Source organism: Cyprinus carpio, chromosome B11 (assembly GCF_018340385.1).
Source record: "Cyprinus carpio isolate SPL01 chromosome B11, ASM1834038v1, whole genome shotgun sequence".
Taxonomy (NCBI): Eukaryota; Metazoa; Chordata; class Actinopteri; order Cypriniformes; family Cyprinidae; genus Cyprinus; species Cyprinus carpio.
The window spans coordinates 16,496,708-16,513,836 of NC_056607.1; the positions used below are offsets into that span (position 1 = coordinate 16,496,708).

Sequence of the window (17,129 nt, forward strand, 5' to 3'; positions counted from 1 at the left end):
AGGTCTGTCCCTGTTATAATCGAGTCACCTCAGCACTGCTATGAGACAAGAATATATACTACCAGTCACCAGTAGACTAACAAGTTTGAATAATCATGATCTTACAAAACGTTTTGAACTTTTAAAGCTGATGCTTAAATTCATTATAGTGTTGTAGACAAACATGCTTATGAATATTTTAATTAGATTATTATTTTATTACAGAATGTACATTGTGAAGTTGTTTTTTTTTCCCACTACATAATTTGTGCGCTTCTGTTGTGGTTTTTATATTTTTGATGATTTTGGATTATTTGCGCAGTAAAATATTGCACAGTAATAATTAGACAAATTAATAGGCTTGTCCAAGATTTTGAGTGATTGTTGTTAAATTCATCCTATGAAATTAACTATAACTCTGAAATGTACTGGTTTTAATTTCATCATGACATTCAGTAAAGCTTTCATACATGTACAGTATTTATAAGATAGTTCTGAAAAATGTACCTTTCTTTGGTTCAGATTTATTTTAAAGGGAATTTTAATGGCGTTTCGAAAAAAACCTTTTGAAAGATCACCAATAGTTGGATTTGAATTCACAGGGGTAGAGTTATTTGCCTAAATAATTAATCGTATCCCTATCTTATCCTCTCAAAAAACTCACATTTTGAAACACTTAAGGCTGAAGTCTGTCAGTGTTCCTTAAATGTAACAGAGAAACAGAAGACTTCAGAAACTTTCATGCTGACTTTTGCTTTATCTTGAATTGAAACAAATTCTTATTTACCTCAGAAGATAAGCTTGGCTCTAACCTCCTTTAGCTTTTAGACGGGACAAGGACAGTGGGGTTCTCTTAAAGACATATATGCCCACGGGCTCCATGATCTGATTTCAATTACAATTTCTTTTTGGGTTATGATGGGAAGCCAGCAGGGATTAAGCAGACCGACACAAAGCAGCTTTATTGGTGACGGCTTATATAACATCAATTAATGAAATATAGCTACACTAAAAGAGATTTTCACCTCAGAATACCTCAGAAAAAAAGCAGATACCCTACAGTGGTAAAATACCTAAGTTTAGATGCTTGGTGATTGAACCAGCTTTATATTATAGCAGGTTTAAGAATGGTGAGATGCTTAATACAGGTCATTTTTTGAGGAAATTAGCTAGGTGCATTCTTTGGTTTACTAACCTTGATAGCTGGATGTTTAGTAAAAGTGCAGCTACAGTGCTGTGAAAAAGTTTTTGCCCCCTCCTGTTTTTTACATTTTTCAGACTTGAATGATTCAGATCATCAAACAAATTTTAATACTACACAAAGATAACCAGAGTAAATACAAAATGCAGTTTTGAAATAATGATTTCATTTATTAAGGGAAAAAAGCTGTCCAAACCTGCCTGGCCCTACGTGAAAAAGTAATTGCCCCCTAAATCTAATAACTGCTTGTGCCACCCTTGGCATCAACAACTGCAATCAAGCGTTTGCTATAAATGGCAATGAATCTTTCACATTGCTGTGGAGGAATTTTGGCCCACTCTTCTTTGCAGAGTTGTTTTAATTCAGCCACATTGGAGGGTTTTCGAGCATGAAAGGACTGTTTAAGGTCATGCCATCTCAATTGGATTTATGTCAGGACTTTGACATGGCCACTCCAAAATCTTAATTTTGTTTTTCTTGAGCCATTCAGAGGTAGACTTGCTGGTGTGTTTGGGATCATTGTTCTGTTGCATAACCCAAGTGTGCTTGAGTTTGAGTAGGAGCTTGAGTATGAGACTGATACATGTCAATTACTTTGTTTCTCATCTGTTCTTGAATTGCTTTAGATCGCAGCATGATGTGCAGCTTTTTGAGATCTTTAAGCATGCTTCACTTTGTCGGACAGATTCTTTTTAAGTGATTTCTTGATTCGACATGTCTGGCAGTAATCAGGCCTGGGTGTGGCTAGTGAAATTTAACTCAGCCTTCTAAAATAATGTGGTTAATCACAGTTCTTTCATCATTTAACAAGAGGGGGTAATTAATTTTTCATATAGGGCCAGGTAGGTTTGGACAGCTTTTTTCCCTTGATAAATTAAATCATCATTTAAAAACTGCATTTTGTATTTACTTGCATTTATCTAAAATTTGTTTGATGATCTGAATCTTTCAAGTGTGACAAATATGCAAAAAAATAAATAAATAAAAAATACAGAAAGGAGGCCAAAACTTTTTCACAGCACTGTATAAGGATTTTGATGTAAAGCACTGAAATACCACGTTACTTTCCAGTAGATTAATAAAGGCAGATGGGAACTCTTCTGGGTCACTTGTCAAGTATGTTGGTCGTATATGACTCTTGGAATTTTTCATACGAAATGACAAGACCCATTGACCTTGTTTGCATTCACGTATAATATGTGCAGATTTGAAAAGTGCATTTGTTTGAATTTGAGAGGTTCAGACAGGGATCACTGTTTCTCTCTGCATTGAGCTGGATAGGTGGTTATATTGTGAAGTGGTAGACGACTGGTCAATAAATGTATCCTTGCCTTTTCTTTTTTGTCCCCTTAATAAAGTGAACTGACAGAGAATCAGAAGGTAAATTAAACTCTTTGAGGAAACAATGCCAACATATATTGTTGAGGTTACGAGGGGCATGAGGTTACTGTCTGAAGATGGGAAAGATTTCAAGGTACAGATGCACACAAGAGACATTGTCAGGCACAATGGCTGTGATTGACAGATTGCTGAGAGAATACCAAGATTCTGAGATTACATTTTGGAAGTGGAGGTTGTTCTGACATTTCATGAACTTGGTGAGATGAAGTATCTGACATGTTCTGGTCTCTCCGACAGAGACAGCTGTTTGAGAGATGTCACAGGTCTTTATCTGTTTTGTAATTTCTTTGGGGAATATGTGTGTGGTGCCTTGTCTAGACTAGACTGCGAGTCTTTAATAATTAAAAGGTCTACTAGTTCTATATATGATCTACTAAATGAGGTTGGGCATGTTGTCACAATTGACAAAACGGCTTGTTTTAGAATCTACACATATTACAGCTCTGAAAAATTACTATAAAAGCCCATTTTTAAGCAGTTTTCTTTGATTAAATTGCATTGTGTGAGTGTCTGTGTTTGTGCTTTTCAGCTGAAAAAATCTGTAAAATAATTCCGAAACACAAAATAACTCATGAAACAGCTAAAATATAACTACCCTTCACAAAAATATTGTAATTTAAGAGAGGATTTGAGATAGAAATGAGAGTTTAGTAAAAAATAAAATTACATTTTTGCACCACTCTAAAGAAACAAACATCATTGGAAAGGGTAATAGAAGAAAAACATTAAAGCAAGTTCACATTGTTCTGTGCTTTGTTCAATTGTAAATTCACTTGTTTATGAAAGCCAGGCCGGCACTGAATACAATTCGCTAACAAAAATAAAATCTCTGCCAGATTTCTGTTGTACTTTGCCAAAAAGAATGTTTGTGTTTTAGTTTTTTTGTTATGTGTTATTTTTTGAGCAAAATCAGTTGTTCATATTTTACATTCTGTTGGGGTTTAGAGTATCTGTTATGTTGGAGATTTTGGGGTTAAGAATGTGGTGAAGAGTGGAACCTGTGCTCAGGTTGAAAGTGGGCTACTATACATGCAGATTATGCTATATGTTGGTATAATTATAGAGCAATTGCTGAAAAATGTCAGTATAATGATGAGTCGCCTCTTCCCAGTAACCCCATACTTTATGTAGCTATTGTTATTTATTTTTCAAAAGTTATTTTAAGCTTGTTAGTATTAACTGCATAAGATTTAATATGGCTGCTTTGTATAGCTCTAAGTTATATTCACTGCTAAAAGAACTATTTGTAATGTGTGGAACCAAACAGACAATTTTTTGTAGTGAATATTTAAATGATTATTTTAAGAAGCAAAATTAGTCGTCAAGTCAAGTCAAGTCAAGTCTGCTTTATTGTCAATTCTTCCACATGTACAGTACATACATACAGAGAATCGAAATTGTGTTACTCTCAGACCCCTGGTGCATACAGATAACACTAACAGTAGAGCCTAAAAATCTAGATCAAATATAAAATATAAGATAAAACTATACAATAAGGGAATGTAAAAAAGACATAATAGAAAAAATAAAATAAAAATAAGGTTAAATAAAAGCAGTGCAAGGCACATGGCAGATAGAGTGAACAAACAGTGCAGATAAAAAGATTTTTAGTGCATAAAAAAAAGCTTAAAGCATAAAATTAAAAACCACAATAAATATTTTAGTGTACATGGTGCCTATAGCTCTCTGAGATTTTTTATTCCAGCTCATGTCCGTCACTTTTAGCTCATGCATCCGTTCAGTTTGTAGTTCAGTTTGTAGTTTGGTCCTGTTACCATCATGCTGCACATTACCTGGGGGATGCAGACTGTAAAGCTCTTGTAAAACCCCTACAATTATGGCTGTGACTGGGTTGCAGTGGTTAATGCTTTTTTTAATTGGAGAAGAATGAGGACATGGGCAGAGATTCTCCCTGTAGGATTGTTGGTTATTAAATGAGGGCACATGCAGTGAATAGATATGGTAAGGATTTTATATTTAAAAAATACATTCAAAATTAATGTACTAAATTCATGTGTAGATTTACTTTTAGATTACTGTAATTAATTGCAATTAATTGTCCCTATTATTAAAACTCATTGCAATAATATAGTTAAAGGATTAGTTCACTCAAGAATGAAAATTTCCTGATAATTTACTCATCCCCGTGTCATCCAAGATGGTTATGTCTTTCTTTCTTCAGTCAAAAAGAAGTTAGTTTTTTGAGGAAAACATTGGAGGATTTTTCTCCATATAGTGAACTTCAGTGGGAGCCAGAGGGTTGAAGGTCCAAATTGCAGTTTCAGTGCAGCTTCAAAAGGCTTTACACGATCCCAGCAGAGGAATAAGGGTCTTATCTCATGAAATGATCAGTCATTTAAAATAATAATAATATTAATAATAATAATAATAATAATAATAATAATAATAATAATAATAATAATAATTATACTTTTTAACCACAAATGCTTGTCTTGCTTTACTTAGTCACATTGGAAAGGTAACACTTGATGTGGGCGGAAGTACTGACCCAGTGTTTACAAGTGTGGAGAAGGAGGACCAATCAAAAGTTGTATGTTGAAAATGTTGAATGACACATATTAATGTATTTGTATCAACTTATTGTTTAAAATGGTCCATTCATGTGTATATCCTGGATGTTTAAATCTTTTGAAACCTAAAATATTTCTTCTACTAGGGAAAAAAAACGTGACCTTTCCATTGTGATTATATAAAGCGTGAAGTCGTGGACACGCAACGCAGACCAGGTGCAAGAAGAGGTGAAAAAGTATGTACATTTTTATTTCTTTTTTTAGAAAATGACCGGTCATTTCACTAGACAAGACCCTTATTACTCAGCTGAGATCGTGTAAAGCCCTTTGAAGCTGCAGTTTGGACCTTCAACCCATTGGCTCCCACTGAAGTCCACTATATGGAGAAAAATCCTGGAATCTTTTCTTTAAAAACCATAATTTCTTTTCGACTGAAGAAAGAAAGACATGAACATCTTGGATGACATAGCGGTGAGTAAATTATCAGGAAATTGTCATTCTGGAGTGAATTAAGCCTATAATTTGATGTGAATACATTTGTTTTAAATGATTGTGTTAATGTTATATTAAGTATTGTGTTAATATAATAAACAATTACAAAAGAAAAAAAACTGTTTAAAAAACATTACAACTAGGAGACATCTGAACTACCCTGTTAACTATTTAATGCTTATTTAAAATAGATTGAATTTAATTTGTTTACATTTTAATTGAATTTAAATTTGTGATGAATATTGTATTACATTTTATTATACAATAATGTATACAGTAAAATTACAAATAGTTACATTTTAATGTTGCACTTTGTATTACAAATTATGAAATTGTGCAGAATCCTAAATATTTCATATTATTTTTCTTTCATAACTTTTTTTTGAAGTTATTGATGCAGAAAATCCACTTTTGGAAATGTAGTCTTGAACTTTAAAGTTACAAACATGTTAATGTGCATACATTATGTGTGCTTGGTTAAATACTTTAAAGCACACTTCAACATGTTGAATTGAGATGCAAATTGGTCCAGATTTGCACATCTGCTGTCACCAGTGCCACATTTTCCATTCGCACTGTATGCCAGAGTCAGTGTGTCACCTTTGTGCAGGCTATGTGCTAAACATACCCATGTGCAAACAGAGCCCTAGCTCGGTTGCACACTTTGGCGTATTTAACAGCACCTCATGTGCAGGTAAGTGCTCTCCTCTCTGCTTGTGCTGCAGTAGAGCCGCCTCTGCCAGCACACTGCTCTCCTGGTGCCAGCCAGCCCACGGTTGCCAGGATACGCCATCATAAACAGACAGTCACAGAATACAAATGCACATGCCAGAAGAATAACTATATATTGTGGGGGATGTGAAAGCAGAGCTGACGAACATGAGAAGAAGTGCTAACATCACACATAGTTCAGTACTAATTCACCTGAGCCTTTAATTTGAACTTCCTTGAGGGGAAAATCCTCTGTTTTATGAGACTAGAACGTATGAGTTTAAACTGAAAGTTTGGATCGGTTATTACTAGGTGCTTTCAAAGCGGTACAATATGTACCACAATATCACATTGTTTTCTGACTAATTTGTCCTACACCACATCTAGATAGCATATTACAAAGTTAGAGTATTTGGTTTTACTAATTTAATGCACTTAGAACATAAATGAATTAATAAGAGCATGTGAAACATTAAGCTTCAGGCAGGCCTTCAGATATGATGCTTTCTCATCCCATCAGTGCATGCGGCAGCTTATTTGTGTTAATGTTTTGTTTGCTCAACAATGTGCAGTAAGTAAACAGCATTTAAGGCCTTTATAGATGATGGATACTAACAAATAATGGATACTAACAAATGTGTCATTGTGTATTATGCTGCTGCACACTACATTATGTATGTAGTAGAAATATAGTGCATACTAACTTGTAGTGCAATATTTAGTGTAGAAAAAAAATAATTTATATTATAGTAATTTATAATATACATTTATTTTGTTTGTTTATTTTGTATTCAGGGACAGACATGGTAAAGGATTGACACCAAAAATAGATGATAGAGGAGGGCAAGATGACATAATGACAAAATATTATTATGATTATTACATATAATAATAGTAGTAATAATAATACTAATATTGCATATTTTACATATAGGTCAGTGTATCTGTAAGATACATTAAAATATAAGTTTTTTTTTAAAATAAAGAATTACCTTTTTTATTATATTTTATTGATAATATATTTTTTCATGTTAACTTTTATTTAATTTAGAACTTCTTTGGCTGTAGATATGTGACAAGGCGCAAGTACTTGCTTGTTGTTAGGATCTTAATAACTGAATATCTGATCAGTTTAATACGTTTTTAATTAGACCATCTGTGACCATTTATTGTAACATACCAAAAAATAAAGATATACCATTCCATCTCTGCCTGAATATAGAACGTAGTTGTTAAAATCCATAACACTAAATGTTAAATAGCAATGGGAACAACAAACATAATGATTTTCCAATGTTGGGAAAAACTCTTCTTCAGTTATCCAGTGATAAAGGTCCTTACATAACACGTCTAACACTTTTTTTTTTCCCCTTGGCTGTAAATGGCACAGTTTAGCACTTTCTTTGACCGCTAATGGTTTTCAGTCACCACCGTCTGTTACATCTGAACATGTCTGATTATCAAGTAAACATTGTAAAAGACATATGTGAACATATGGTAGCACATGCTACTATTATTGTAAATCCAACACCAATCCAGTACAGTGGCAAACGAACAGAACCACAGATGCCTTTAAGACACTGATTAATTCATTGTGACTTCCTCTAGGAATAAAACATTAGTGAAAGAGCACAATCAAAAAGAAGTTACTATATTATTACTGTACATAATAATCTATTGTAACCTATTGTACCTATTGTACTTTTTAACTTTGGATACAAGATACTGTTTACCCCCAAAAATGAAGGCAAGCATGATTATAAATGTATTATAACTTTACTGAACTGTTTAAAATTGTTAAATTACTATAGTGTTCTCAGGAGCATCCAGTTTATGGTTGCACACCTGCATAGCTGTGGATCAGATATTGTTTTAAACTTCAGCTTTAAAACAGACAGTTTGTGTTGAGGATGACTTATTGCTTCATGATGCTGTTCCTGTACAGACAGTGCTACTTTAATAATTTTCATGCATCTTTTTCTTCATGTTGGCATTTATATATATTGTATAAGCATCCACATTCTGGGTCAAGAAAAAGGCTTGTTATTCATGCCCCAGGCAAGAGAAGAGATTTCACATATCACGTTCTGATTTACCACAGAGCCCATGCAAAGCGTTTAGAGTGTGCTTCTTCTATTACATAGATTTGTGGGTAATTTTCATGCCATTATGTTAGCCATGAATCATTGCTTACATTGTGATTTAATGCATGAGTTATACTGTGACCAATACGTGAACCACTTCATTAATAATCTGCAGATTCTCCTCTCAGAATTCAGGAATGAGAATTTACGCACAACTAGTACAATGACTTGATTAAGGCCATTTTCTGAATACATCAAATTTCATAAAGAATTATCAGCTGCCTCCTGCTACCTTGTTTTATATTCATACTAAAACCATGCTAGATAATGGGGCTCCAACCTTACCACAGACAAGTTATTACAAATATCTAAAATGTATAGACATTTTATGCATGAACAAGCTGCATCCTTTTAGGTTCATGTAATATTTAATTCATAAAATTAATGGTTTAATTTTATTGTATTTAAACAATGAAATTAATATATTCAATGGCATAACATTTATAGAATGTATTTTTAATACTTCATATGTGCTTTAATATTTATTATAATATATACTAATAATATATAATGATTATACGTTTATGTAATTTAAAAAACAACATTTATTATTCATATCTGCTTAGAGTTGTCTGCTTTTCATAGTTATTACATTTTATTTCTGTTAGTTGCTACAAACAGTTTTTTTTTTTTTTTTTAAGATTTCAGGTCGATGGAGTTTTATTTGTTTCTGTTTCTAATGTATTGCTGTTTGTTGCTTCAACATGCATTGGAAAGCTGTGCGCCTCTAAACCATCTTGTTAATTTACGATTCAATTTCCAATTGTGTCTGCTTAGATTACTGTGGTAGATGTCTCATTCACAAATAGCATATTCCCACTCTCAGGACAATTTACGTTTTTGATGGAATTCGCTATGGCTTTAGTTGGGTGATTTCAGACCTTGTTAAAAGTTCAATCACCAGCTCCTCAGTGCATAATGGATTAATAGATGACTGAACAATGGCCAGAGTCACAGATGCTATCAGGATAGGAAATGCCGCTGTGGATCCATATATGTGGCTTCGTTCAATAAAATAATGTTAGATTAGTAGAATGAACATGTTTATTTGGTGATACCAATCACAGTTTGTAAAATATCTAGTTGAGCATGCCTTTAAGACTGACAAAAGCATCAAGACTGAAGGAATAGTTTACCCCAAAATTAAAATTCACTGAAAATTTACTACCCTCCGGCCATGCAAGATATAGATGAGTTTGTTTCTTCATCAGAACAGATTTTTAGAAGTGTAGCATTACATCACTTGCTCACCAGTGGATCCTCTGCAGTGAATGGGTGCCATCAGAATGAGTGTTCAAACTGCTGATAAAATCATGGGTGAACTATTTAACATAAACATTGGGTAACTATTTAACATAAGTGCAGCATGTACAACAGTACACCACAATATTGTTGAGCCTCACACTGGATGATGACCAAGTGTTTTTAATTTTAATTTAATTTAATTACTGAATGAATGAATGATGGATTTATATAGCTCTTTATTGTGTATTGTTGTACACCCAAAGCGCTATACAATCATATCAGGGGGTCTCCCCTCAAGCACCACCAATGTGCAGCATCCACCACCATTACTGTAAGTGTAAACAACACAGATAAAAACAGACAAAAAGTCTGGCAATCTTCCATCGCCAGTTTACTTGACAGGCTTTTGGTGACTCATGCTGGTACAGTATTGCCTGTTAATGTAAATGGGTATTTTTAGAATCTAGTATTGTTCTAAAATAAAGTCACAGGACTTTTTTATTTGGATTTTGGAAGAGTATTTAAAAAAAAAGTTTTAGTTTCCTGTGTGTGTCCTGTCTGAATCTCACTGCAAACTATCCAGACAGCATTACACAGTACCTACTGACAGTGAAATAAAGCTTTGCATCTCAGATCAAAGGCTCCCCTGGAGAGATGACTCTATATCGACAGATTAAATGGAAATGTATTCTGCTTTTTGTACTGCTATTCCTCTCTCTTTCTTTTTTTTTTCTATGCTAAATTGCAAAAGGGTGGCGTTTCCACAAGAGCAACATGTATCAACTTCAAATGGTCCCTTTCTACCTTGTCTCTTTAATTCACACACCATAGACAGACTTGAAGCTGCTTGGTGTGGAAGGGGTGATGTGAGGGGGACAGAGAAAGATTTAGGGTAGTTGAGACACTGCCTTGGCTCTTGCTCATGAGATTCACCATCCATCTTGGTTAGACATATATGCAGTCGGCTTCAAAGTCTCAGTCAGGCTTTTACTGAAAATGTGAAACAATGAAATGTTATTATGTAATACTACTAAGACATGTTTAAGATAAGATTTTTAGGTCACTAATCAAATACATACTGACCAGTGTTATTTTAATATTATTTTAGCATTAATGTTTTAATTAGCTTTTATATGTGTGTGTGTGTGTGTGTGTGTGTGTGTGTGTGTGTGTGTGTGTGTGTGTGTGTGTGTGTGTGTGTGTGTGTGTGTGTGTGTGTGTGTGTGTGTGTGTGTGTGTGTGTGTGTGTGTGTGTGTGTGTGTGTGTGTAAAATTTAATTTCAGGTTTAGTTGTAGTCATTTGGCGTTTAATTATTTTTTAAAAATGTATTTCTATATAGCGTTAATTTTATTTCCTCAGTTGTTGTTTTAGTCATTTTAAAAAATAACATAAAAATAAGAAGTGTTAACTAAAATAATTTTCATCTAATTTTTATATTTTATTTCAGCTTTATTTAAATTTACAAAAACAATTTAGTTTTAGTTTTAATTTTAGTTGACAATAACAACTTTTTTACAGAAGGTCAGATATTCTTGCCTTCCACTGAAGGTCACTTACTGCGGTTGTCAAAGCAAAATTATTATTTTAAATCCATGTAAATTTTTCAACATAAAAAAATAAATAAATAAAAATCTTCAATCATGTTGTTATTATTAATACATTAAAAAAATATCTAAATTCAAAATAAAAGCAGTTTACTAGTTGTCTTTTGGACCCCAATAAGTTAAAAATGTTTTTTTTTTTTTTTTTTTTTTTTTTATGTCATTCATACAAACAGTGCTTTTTTCCACAGTAGGCAAAGAGAATATATTTTCTGTATTTACAAAACATTACAACATTGGCTGCACTTGTTTTTTTTTTTGTTTTTGTTTTTTTGGATACCCAGTAATTTTGCTGTGTAATTTAGCTGATATGATAAAGTGTTTGAAGCTACAGCTGCTCACAGTATTATGGAGTTTGCTACACTACAAAGCTCTTGATCATGGAGGTCACTGAAACAAGGGCATGGAAGTGAATTGAATCGATCCATATACCTGATCAAGCCTCCATTTGATAGATGGCGTTCCACACAAACTGGCACAGTAATCTGTTTTTTGGTATAAAAAAGGCATGAATAAAAAATGCACTACAAAATGGATGTCATAGAGAATTTTTTTTTTTTTTTTTTTTTTATAATTTTAATAACTAAAATAAACTATTTAAAATATGAAACTATATTGTTTGACAGCATTTATTAGTTAAAAATTGTATTTATTTTATTTATTGACTACATTTTTTTATTTAAATAGTCTATCATATATTTATTAATTTACATCAATTTAATTTTAGATAAAATATGCAGATGACATTTAGCCCAAGCCTTCATTTCCCATTTTTTCAAAAATCATCAATTGAGCAGATGGATTATTAGGAAGTTGAAAGAATAGAAAAGAGCACTGTGGAAGTAGATAACATCTGGAGTTTATTTATTTATTTATTTATTTATTTATTTATTTTTTAATGACACCAGCTGGATTTGAACTGTGGTTCCCCACCTAAGCACCAACTAATTATATTTTTTTTAAAATTAGAATTTTTTTACGCACACGAGGAAACCATATAGTCAAGAGTTCTGTCTGACAAATCAGACCCTTCAACAGCTGTGCTTGCGCAATATCAGAATGATACAGCCGATGGTTTGCAGGGAAGGTTACTAACCTAAAATATTCAAATAATTGAGTGAATCAAATGCTTATTTTTCATAAACATGATGGACGCAGAGAGGTCATTTTGTATTCTCATGAAACCATCTGCATTCTGTTCATTTAATTTAAGCAGCTACCTCACATTTGCTGGAAAATGAAAGTGCTACTGAGAACTGAAAGCTCAGATCATAACAAATAGATCTGTGGACCCTTAACACATTATGAGATGGTTTCTATGAAAAAAATATTACACTACTGGAATACCCAAATGAAAATTATGGCATTTGTGTATGCTATTAAGCTGTGGGAATTTTGGTCAGTTTAGCCTTGATGATGAGACATGTGGACACCATCGATCAGACCTTTCATCACTGACCTATACAGAGACATTTGTACTTGTGTCCAAAAACACTCATTTGTAATATCACGCCAAGCCAAAATGCTTGCACACACTGAGCTCTGAAATTGCCCCAAACCACTAGCTGATTTTAATAATTACCATCTATTAGCATTTCAAAAACAGAATGAAGGCAATACATGAGATAATGTAGGTTAAAAAAAATCCTATGAGCACATAAATCCTTTAAATACTAATTGTCCTGGGCAAGTTCTGTGTAAAAAAAAAAAAAAAAAAAAGTGTCCTTATATTTTTCAGCCTTTCAGGCCGAAAGTAAGAAAAAAGAGCTTGTCACTAAGACGATACCCTTGAAGGGACAACTTTGTCTGAAAGGGACATATTAGTATCTCAGAGTAGTAATATGTTCCCTAAAGATATTACTTTAAACCTGTTGGGGTAAATAAGGCCAAAAGATGTCCCTTTAAGAGTACTGCCCCACTGACAAACTGTTGCACCCCTAAAAGTACAGTTTGTGCACATTTTTGTGAGAGTGTAGATAAGTGATAAGGATATGTCCCTACATACTGAGTTGCTTAAAATCAGTTGATAAAGGATGTGATAAGGACATGCTAAATATTAAACACTGCCCTATAGGATTTAATATGTCAGGGATCATGTACAGTCAGTCGGTCATTAACAGCTCCATATCATGGTCCTGAACACCCTGAATTTTGTTTGTACTGTCTGTACGTTGTTTTAATTATTACTCTACTACTCCCAAAACAAATAAATACTGTACATGGATATGAATATAGTCAACATAGTTAGAGTGTAAGTAGACCCCAAAAAAAAACTGAAAACTGTCATCATTTAAGAAGATATTTTGAAGAATGCTGGTAACCAAACAGTTGATGGTCCCAATTGACTTCCATAGCATTTCTTTCCTTACTATGGAAGTCAATTGGGACCAACAACTGTTTGGTTCTTCATAATTTCTGCTTTTGTGTTACATAACATAAGAAAGATACTTATACATGTTTGGAATGACACGAGGTTCAGTAAATGATGACAAAAATTTCATTTTTGGGTGAACTATTCCTTTAAGGCTGGAATACACTACATGATTTTTGCTCCAATTTTCCACCGATTTACTGTCTTGAGAAGCTGATGCTAAGTCAGAGCCAATCTACAGAATTGAGTTGACAGATTTGATAGAAAATCCTGTAGTGTATAATGGTCACCGACTCAGATTTTTTTTAGCTTCAGACTCTGATTCTAAAACACATATTGTTTTCATTTGCCATGTGTCTTCTAGCAACAAGTTCTTCTAGTTTCTCCTTGAGTTTGTTGTGATCAGAACAGCTTAACAGTCTGGAAGTTTGTGATCCTCAATCATTTCACGAGTTCACATCTACGTATATTAATACTGTAAGTTTATGCGTATTTGGCGTGCTGTCCGGGTGGAGGGCTCCGAGCTCGGGATGTGGCCCGAACCCAGAGTACTCCCCCCGGTTGTGGTAAGAGTAGATGGATCTATAAGTGAGGAGAAATGGGGGGTGGAGGAGGGATGCTGAAACCTGTCAATGAACCAGAGGTAGGTTCTGCTGTTATTTATACCTTGGCGTGAGTTGATTACTGATTGGTCTCCACTTGTGTTAATCAGGTTAATGAACTGCGACTGTTCCTCCCGAACTTTGTTATAAAACAGCATTTAGTGTATGATGGCCAGTTGTCCTCTGTCACTATTTACAGAGTCGGTAAGTGTATGATGCCTAATGTTGTAAAAATCTGTTCAGATAGTATATTTCAGCCATTAGTGGAGTGTCTAAAGTGGACTATCAAAATAGTGTACTCAAAAATAGTCTACAGCAGCTTTATTACAGTATATATTTTTTCTATGATAAATGAGGTGCAAGATACCATCAACTGCATTTGTATGAAACAAGAGGGAGCACGTCCATGGTGTGATACACTACGAGAGACATGAAACCAGTGCAAGTTCCAGTAATTTGATAGAGCATTGCAATGACCACTGAATGCCACAACTGACCAATCAGAATCAAGTATTCCAGAGTGCCATGTAGTAAGTAAACAGTTAAAGTAATAACCAATAACCAATTCCAGTGAGGTGCATTTCCATCATAATAAAATAAAAGCTGCTGTTGGAGGAGGATTGGGCTAGTTCTGTCTTTAGCATTAGATGAATGTTTCACATTATTAGGGAGATGAGGCGGTGAAACCCTGAACTATATCTTCTCGGGAAGTAGCTGCATGCCACAAGCATACTGTAGATATATTATGTGTTCGCATAATGATCAAAACATTTGGGAATAATTTTGCCTGCTCCCAATTTCAAGCAAGATAACGTAGTTCTCTTTTACCCTATTAAGAACATTTATTGGATTTACCAGCATGGATGTACCACCAGCATCGGAGCATTTGCTTATCGTGTTAAAGCAGGGCCCACCCCCTCACATACGCAGATCCTAATATGTGTAATATGTTTGGCGTGCAGCAGCTGCCTGGAGCTTTTGCCTGCCAATGCGAGTTTGTTGTTGTTGTTGCCGTTTTGACCATTATGTGGATGTACAGTAGATGTAGCAGGGAGAGAAAATGGCAACAGGTATTAATGCTGATGGTTTCTTTTCAGACAGTTTCCATGGCAATTGCAGAGAATCTTTCTCAGGTGGAGGGGCTGCTGCAGTCCAATAGCAGGATGTGTTTTTCTAAATGGCTATAGGGGTGAGTATAAGGAAGGACAATTGCAGTAAACAGTGTTTTTTTTAGTCAATCTAAGACCTCCGTGTTGGGTTTGTCTTTGCAGGTCTATTGCGTAATGCCATTTTCCGGGAAATTGAAAAAGAAGTCCTGTTGCTTCATGCACAAGTCACTTGTGCAATCAGGTGACACTGAGAGAACATTGGAAGTTAAAAGTAATGTTTTGCTGGTTTTGTCTTTTTTTTTTTTATGCTCCAAGAGCAATGCTGTGAACTCCTCAACTTTGAACTTTTCACTTAAATCTGATTTGTGAGAATTTGGAACCTTGTTGTTCCTTGATCAACAAGGATGTGGATGAAGTTGTGCTACTCTGTAAAATGGCAGTCACATTTGTTTATCCATAGTGCTTCGTCTTGATCTAGCTGTGAAATAAGGCATATCACAAATACATGTTGCACCATTGCATTGGCTAGAATGATTGAATCACTTTGTACTTTGAATGCCAGCTCCCCCTGGGCATTATATTTGGTACTGCATGTCCGTTGAACCTCCAACTGTGCAAGTAAATGTCTATAAAACATTTTTTCTCTGTTCTTGGGATGTCTGAGGCTCAGTTCAGTGTCCATGGAGTTCCCTTTGTTACATCTTCAGATATCATTTGGTACTTTGGCTTTTTTGGAAACAGTTAATATCTTTCTTCAAAAAAGGGTCAACATCGTTCATCTACCATCTTAGGTATTTTAAAATCTATTTATCTATTTTGTCTGTTCTTGTTTGACACATGATAAGAGTGTGAAGATGAAAATCCTCTCATCATTTACTCACCCTCTTGTCATTCCAAACCTGTGTGACTTTTTTTTTTTTTTTTTTTTTTTTTTTTTTTTGGAACTCAGAGGATTGAATTTGAAAGACTGTGCTGGTCTTTATTTTCCAAGCAGTTACTGGCTGCTTCATAAACAGACACAAACATATTCCTGTGGTGGCAAAGCTGAATTTTCAGCATCATTATTCCAGTCTTCAGTTTCACATGATCTTTGATAAATAATTGTAATATTCTGATTTGCTGTTGAAACATTGGAAACAGTCGTGCTTCTTAATATTTTAGTGGAAACTATGTACTGTATATGTATGTATGTGTGTGTGTGTGTATATATATATATTACACTGGCTATAACCTGTTTTATATGAATGTGGCATCAGTGTAAAATCCTTTCAGTGATGTGAAATTTTTCCTTAAGCATATAATCAAGCAGATACACATAAGCAGATAAATTATTCAGTATATCAGATGAATCCGATTTTCATCATCTTTGAAGTAAGGGGTATGTGTTTTTGCCCACTAAATAAAGCATTATTTGGGTTTTCTCTTTATTTTTACATCAAAAAACATGATAGAATATTTCCTGTTTATTCATAAGTGGAATGAGAAAAAAGAGGCCTATATTCCTCTTTAACAATGAAACAGACTAAAACAACTGTAGAAACTAGAATCACTCTTGAAATGATTCTTTGCAGCCTGTTTTTCTGTAATGCAATAAAGCAGGCAACCAGCTCATCATCACCCAGAGTTTACAGGTCAACTCCTCCCATCTACAGAAGCACTGCAGGCCTCAGGCCTCTGCCAGCACAGTAGCCTAGCAACTATCCGTGGCTAGTGACACGTGCAACCAGCCCTACTGCTTTAT

At 34.2% G+C, this 17,129-nt stretch overlaps 1 long non-coding RNA gene across 1 annotated transcript in view; it reads left to right on the forward strand.

Annotated features, from left to right (window-relative positions):
• Positions 1-16,310, forward strand: part of LOC122138927 — a 29,392-nt gene extending 13,082 nt beyond the window's left edge. The window contains exons 5-6 of the long non-coding RNA XR_006155905.1: positions 15,377-15,468; positions 15,551-16,310. This is a non-coding gene — a long non-coding RNA (uncharacterized LOC122138927). The remainder of the gene's footprint in view (positions 1-15,376; positions 15,469-15,550) is intronic.
• The last annotated feature ends 819 nt before the right edge of the window (positions 16,311-17,129 follow it).